Source organism: Hordeum vulgare, chromosome 7H, assembly GCF_904849725.1.
Source record: "Hordeum vulgare subsp. vulgare chromosome 7H, MorexV3_pseudomolecules_assembly, whole genome shotgun sequence".
NCBI lineage: Eukaryota > Viridiplantae > Streptophyta > Magnoliopsida > Poales > Poaceae > Hordeum > Hordeum vulgare.
In genome coordinates, this window is record NC_058524.1 from 338,584,368 (window position 1) to 338,591,931 (window position 7,564).

Genomic DNA, 7,564 nt, shown 5'->3' on the forward strand with positions numbered 1-7,564 from the left:
GACATGAGAAAGATGGAGTTGGGCTGGAGGTGAAGGTCCTGGATCCCATAGTGATTCAGGATGGCGGTGAAGAACAAGGAGAAAGGCGGCACCAGCCCGACGAAGATGCTATGAAGGAAGAAGGGTGTACCTCCTTCGACGAGGGCTGCTTTGCTGTAGGGCCGGGCCTAATCAGGGTCTGCCCGTGCTCGCTGGACTCGGACGCTGTTAATGGGAGCACGAGGGTAAGATCCACATCCTTGGAAAGGGCGCACTCCAGGAGCGGAGGAGTCGGGGCAGGACCTTGCATCTCTGGCTTCTGCTTGCCGGTGGGCGTCATCACTGAACCGACAAGGGAACAACGCCGTGTTGGATCTGGGAGACGCCGGTTGGAGTTGGAGACCAAGGAGGAAGAGCAAATGCAGGAGAAAGGAAAGCAATAATGGAACAATGCAATAAATCAAATTCATGATAACTCGATGAAGACACAAGGCAAGGGGGACCCGACATCAGCCGCATGACGCGCACCGGCCTGTCCCACAGGCATTTAGGGACCGCAGCGCCTCAGGACCCCAGCGCATCATTGGCCCGGGGGCTACTGTCGGTGTTCTAGGAATGGGCGTACCCAGACTTGCCTGCATGTGGCCTAAGGCTGGCCCACTCCATTGACCAAGCACAATCAGGCACGGCACCACTCACGGAAAGGCCCTCGCGATGGCTCGAGCCTCGCGAGGAGGTGCAACACCAAGACCCGCAAGGGGCCTCCTTAGGACCCCTCCGAAGCGACAGAGATTCCGAGGCAAGACCCGACCTCAGGAGTCAAGTATGACGCGGGGAAAGGACATGCGAGCAGCGGATTGCAAGATAGTGCAGTTTCCCCTTTCGTGCAAAGGATGGAAGGACGTTTGAGGGTTCCGAAGGCATCTTCCAAAGGTTTCCTTTATGGTGCAACAAGGCCGTCGCCGCCTGCCAGTAGGACAGACGTCATCCCTGTCCCCATCCCGACAGTGCTGGTAGCCACTTTTCACGCGAACACCACCTTTGGACAGGGGGAGCATGTTCCCCTGTTCCCCTTCAAAATTGGTCGTTATGGGATCCCTTCCCGCACATGCAATAAGGGAAGAGGACCCGGGCCGCCGCTATATATAGATGATATGTTTTTTCGTAGGGATGGATCCGATTCATTCACTTGCCCACTTGCACCACACTAAGGCCACCTAGCCTCCACAGGCCCTCGAACACTATACTAGTTCATCCACCAACCTCCACGAGAGGCAATCCACCAAATCAGGAGTAGGGCATTACGCTTCTCAGCGTCTCTAACCTAGGTAAACTGTCATGTTCTGTGTCTTTCTCACCATCGAGTGAGTTCTCTGCCATCCCCAGCAAGTAGCAAGTTAGGTGAGGCGAGCCCGTGAGAGATCTTCGTACACGCCAGTGAGTTCGAATCTTTAGGGTTTTGCGAAGCCCGAAATCCAACAACAAGAAAGTGAGTGGGAGCTCTATAGCGTTTCTAATATTATATGTGATCGGCATATTGTTGAGTGGAAACAATATTGAACTTTTGGGAACTGTAAAGGATTACTTGAATAAGAGTTTTTCAATGAAGGACCTAGGAGAAGCTACTTACATATTAGGCATCAAGATCAATAGAGATAGATCAAGACGCGTGATAGGGTTTTCATAAAGCACATACCTTGATAATATTTTGAAGAAGTTCAAAATGGAACAATCCAAGAAATGGTTATTGCCTATGTTACAAGGTATAAAGTTGAGTAAGACTCAATGCCAAGTAAGTGCAGAAGATAGAGAAAAGATGAGTGTCGTCCCCTATGCTTCAGCCATAGGGTATATCATGTATGCAATGTTGTCCACTAGATCTGATGTCAGCGTTGCCATAAGTATGGAGGGAAGGTTTCAAAGTAATCCATGAATTGAGCACTAGACAGTGGACAAGAATATTCGGAAGTGCCTGAAAAGGACCAAGGACATGTTTCTCATGTATGGAGGTGACAAAGAGCTCGTCGTAAATCTTACATCGATGCAAGATTGAACACTGATCCGGATGACTCTAAGTCACAAATCAGATATGTATTTATTCTCAAAGGGGGTGTGGTAAGCTGGTGCAGTTCCAAGCAGAGCGTCGTAGCTGATTCTACATATGAAGCTCTGGGGACCCCGACTTACGGGTTGAAACCACCGAATGAACGTGTACAGTCATCCCAGAGATCAATGATGACTGAACACACAGATACTGAATAACAAGAGTCTTACATCCACGAATAACATCTGATATAGATAATGACCATTATGGTCGAGTCTTACATAGATAGGGCCATGAAGGCCAATCACACCAGCACAAACTAATAGCGGAATTTTGGTAGCAAACGTGAACCCGTGCCATCGGCCCTATCCAACACGCATTCTGACTGGGAAGCGTCCTAGTTCGTGTGTTTGTCTCCGACGATGAATTATTCTCCATACTCCAGTTCTTCCATGTCTGGTCAATGAAATAACGAGTGGCAAGCCAATGAGTACTTTTAAATGTACTAGCAAGCAACCCATGATGTGAATAATATGAAGTAGAATGCAGCCTTTGCGGAAAGCAGGTTTTTTTAATACTTAAACATGGTCAAGTGCTTAGATGGTCAGGCATCACTAGGTAAGTAGTAACCATGAGAACAGGTTACAGATATCAACATAAATATTCTGAGGGCTGAACATCTCATGTTCAGCCTCCATGTCAAGTCATCGAACTTGGCCTAAGTATTCCTTTCTCATGTAACACCTTTATACACATGTACAATTGGCTTATGCGGAAACGAGTAGACTTAGTTTCAGCAACACCACCAAACTGTCCTTGATTGTGGACATGGCTATTCGAATAGTTTTACACTATGTAGAGGTTGCGCGCTATACCCACGAGATCCGGGAAACTTTCGTGTCATCCACGGCTCGCGGTATATAACTTACCCGAGGTAAGTACCCGATCAATGTCTTTCCCCTGACGACACTAGACAAAGAGTCCACTCGATTGGTACCCATAGCACATGATGTATGTCTTAAGAGCACAACTCTAGACCGTATCATCAATGTATTGACCAACGACGTGCCCGGAACACGTAAAAATGGCATAGTCGCCCTACCTGGCACGACCCCGTCACGAGAGTGGCCATATCACTCCCGCCACTAGTAATGCAGGCTCCTTGCTAGCACGACCAGTGTAATCAACATAGCGTTATCCCATAAAGGGGTATCGTGGTCGCACATGTAAGGTTGGGACGGTCAACAAATCTTAAATCTAATCCCATTTCGAAAGCACTCACACAAAACCTTTCTGGTACACCACTTCTTTATCAAGTGGTCATCCAGCTCATCACCATAACCCTCGGGCATTAGTGGCGCCCAACGTGGTTTTCTAAAAACATTTGATATCACCTTTGTGTTACCATCACCATGCATATGCTCATCCTATGCATAGCACTACTATCTACTTGTCAACTTTTCATCAGCATGACCCTCGTAGATGGTAAGGTCATGCTCAAACTCAAGTGCTCCAGAGGAGCCATCGATAACACCATCTCAAGGGTTTACCAATTTAATCATGGTCATATGCATCGGAATGAAATAATCAACATGGAATGCATAATAATATTTTCTCACACATGGTCAAAGGGTTGCTTGACTTGATTAGCTAGGTACTCGGGGTCCTCGAGGTCTTCGGGTCCAAGTCCTTCATCAAACGCGTGATCGGCGGCGTACCCAGTGGTGTCGAGGTTCGGCGAGCACGGGAGTGGGTTCGTGGAACTTCCACCTACCGGACGGGGTCGAGGGGACGATAGTGACAGCCTGTGTCGCCGGCAACGACGAAGCTGCTGCAGAAACCTTCGGGAAGATGCTGCGAATGGTTCTTCGAGCAGGGAGAAGGACGGGGGAGTGGTGGAGAAGGTTCGGGAAGTCCTTACGGTCACAGGGGAAGTGAAAAGAGCATCGAAGCGTGTGTGTAGCCCGAGATCTACGGAGCCCCAACGTATTGGCACCTCGGTCGATCTCGAGTACTGAGGCTTTTTTAGCTCAAGGTGGTGCTCAGGGTGGTCGATTGGGGAGGATAGAGAGGTTCTAGCAATGCGGGGTGGAGCCGGGGAGCCTTTAAATATCTGGGCGACGAGTCACCGAACGATGGTGCACCGATGGTTTTGCTATAGTGGAGGGAGAGGGAGAGAGGGCTCGGGAGTGAACACGTGGTATTGCGGACATGGTTTGAGACTGAGTAGGATCTTTACGAGGAGCGGGCCAGCTCTGCTAGCGCGCCGCGGTGGCTGAGCTCTTCTAGCTGGTTCGAGCGCGCGTGGGCACGCGTCTCCAGGGGCAGAGGGAAGGGGGAAAGAAGGGGCCCGACACTGCCCTGGACACGGTCGACAATGTGGTCAATGAATGACCACAGGAAGGGGCAGGGACTTGCCGGCGCTAGCCTCCTTGGGCTCGGGTGCGCCCTATAGCGCATCCAGAGGGCAGCTTTGGCATGCCACGGCATGCTGGCGCGCTCTGGCGCGTCCTGGCTGTGCCTGGGGTGTCTGGGAGAGGTGTTAGATGCTCCTTGGATAACAGGGGCCGAGAGGAAACAAGCTGGCCAAGGGGAGAGTGGTAAAGTGATGCTGGGAGTCTTGATTCAGATGCCAAATTGGGGATTTTGGCTCCCTCTCATTGAACCAGTGCTGGGTCTTTTGTCTGCAGTTTTGGGAAGGAACATGCAGTATTTGTCATGAGTTTGGAGTGAAGGGAGTAAGTGTGGAGGGTGCTAGATGTTTATTTTCAAATCTGGCAGAAGGTGTTTAATGCATGTGGGGGGAAGTTAACCTCCTCCAAATGCATTAAGAGTTAACAGGATTTGGTTTTGGATATAATTAAGAGGCTCTACCAAATTTGAGCTCCCTTGGACAAGTTCAACAATGTAGACTTGAAAATACCCACAAATGGGCAGACCTGCAATCTTGTGAGAAAATGTGAGCAAATCAATTCTCACAAATCCAAATCTTGGCATGATCTCCTTATTTGTGGTATTGGGCACTCCTGCAAAGTTTGCGGACAAATGCACAAACTTGTCAATGTGGAGTTGCTCCAACTTGGTTCTGGGCAGAAAGAGTTTCTGAATTATTTGGTGAATCAAATCACCTTGGAGGGAGGTGAAACTTGGCATGATCCCCAAGTATAGCATGTGGGACATGCTAGAATTTTCTGGTAATTTATTGAGAATATTTACTTTGGAAATATTTCAATAGATCAAAACAGATAGAATTGGATTTCAAAGGTTTGCTCTAATATTTTGAACAGGACTATGGGTTGAAACTCTTATGTATGGAAAATATATGTCTTGTGAGTATTACCATTTTTTTCAGATTTGTCTAAGGTAGAAAAATAATTTTTCACCCAGAAATATCATTTCTCGTCTTAGAAAAGGACATATAAATAAAATAGAAAAATGACAAAATAATTATTTTATGGTTTTGAAGAGTTATATTATTATTAGAATCAGAATACAATGTGTGGGTGAAGGCACTGCCTTAAATTCATGGACTTGTAGTGCAAACCCCAAAGCAAGGTTTTGGGTTACCAATATAATTAAAAAGGATTTTAATGGAAATAAACTTTTATAAAAACTATTTTTAGATATCTATTGACAAGCACACATACAAACAATGACAATCAAGACACTTATAGCATTTAATTAAGAAGCTTTAATTTTATGCCAAATTTTGAAAGGAAGACACCAGAGACAAAGTGATGTGAAAACAAGGTGTGACGGACCTATCCCCTCACAAGAATCTCGTCCCCAAGTTTCCTAAGCTAGGTGATAAAAAGGTACAGAAACTCGGATCTAAGATAGTCTTCACGTTCCCATGTTGCTTCTGCCTCGGTGTGGTTGCTCCACTGGACCGTGAAGTACTTGATGGTACGGCTTCAGGTACAATGCTCGGCTTCGTCCAGAATGTGGATCGATCTCTCACGATTAGTGAGGTGTGGCTGAAGGTTAATAGATTGATGATCAATGTCCTTATAAAGATCTGGACAGCTTGGTGCTTCAAGGCACTTCCGAAGTTGTGACACGTGGAAGACGTTGTGCACGCCCGAAAGTTCTGGTGGTAGCTCCAACTGGTAAGCAACTTCTCCATGCCTTGCGGTGATCTTAAAAGTTCCAATGTACCTGGGATCAAACTTCCCTTGACGTGCAATTGCTTCGTTCCCTTGAGAGGCATGACACGGAGGTACACGTGGTCTCTAGGGTTGAGCTCCACTTCTCGATGGTAAGAATCCGCGTAGCTCTTTTGTCATGACTTGGCGGCCTTTAGGTGCTTACTGACGAGTTGCTCCTTCTCCTCAGCTTCACGGAGGATGTGTGGCCCGAAAATCAGTCCTTCACCAGTCTCGGACCAGTTGAGGGGAATGCGGCACTTACATCCGTACAATACCTCAAATGGTGCCATCTCGAGACTCGACTGATAGTTTTGGTTGTAAGAGAACTTAGTGAAAGGCAGATAGTCTTGCCATTTGGTCTAGTGTGCCAAGACACAAGCGCGGAGCATATTCTCAAGTATATGATATACTCGTTTCATCTTTTGGCCGGTCTGTGGGTGGAAGGCGGTGCTGAAGGGGAGATTGGTTCCTAAAGCTTATTGTAACTTCTTCCAAAATCTTGAGGTGAACTGTGTGCCTCGGTCGGACACAATATCTCTGGGAACCCCATGAAGACTCGCGATATGATGGATGTATTGGTTGGCCAGCTGGCTACCATCGTTCATGGTGCCAACAGGAATGAAGTGGGCCACCTTGGTCAGATGGTCAACAATGACCCATATGGAGTCGTGCCCATTGCCCGACCTAAGCAGACCGGTGATGAAGTCCATATCGACTTTATCCCACTTCCATTCAGGCACTTGGAGAGGTTGTAGGATCCCGGCAGGTCGCTGGAGCTCAGCTTTGACCCGTTCGCATACGCCGCGTTAGGCGACATACGAAGCTATTTCCCTCTTCATGCCATGCCACCAAATTCTTTCTGTGAGGTCTTGATACATCTTCGTACCACTAGGGTGAATTGAGTATGGAGTTTCATGGTCTTCTTGCAAGTTTAGGTTCTTGAGTTCTTCCATGTTGGGTACGCATATGCGATTCCCAAACCACACAACTCCATGTTCATCCACTGAGAATCCTGGGGCTTTGCCTTCCTTGATCTTCCTCTTAATGCCTTCGATGCTCTCATGTCCCTTCTAGGCCTATTTAATGTCGTCCATCAGTGTGGGTTTGGCTTCGAAGTTTGCAAAGAATACATGCTTGACTAGTGCTACAGCTACAAAAGACCTTCCCCGGCAACGGCGCCAGGAATCCTTCTGCTGCTGGCTACGCCTATAGGGATTTCCTTGGCAAATATTCAAAGCATTCCCCCGAGGCCTTGGAGCCTTGCGTTGGTGTTCCCTTGAAGAGGAAAGGGTGATGTAGCATAGTGGCGGTAAGTATTTCCCTCAGCTTGAGAACCAAGGTATCAATCCAGTAGGAGGAGCGTTCAAGTCACAAGTACCTGCACAAACACAAA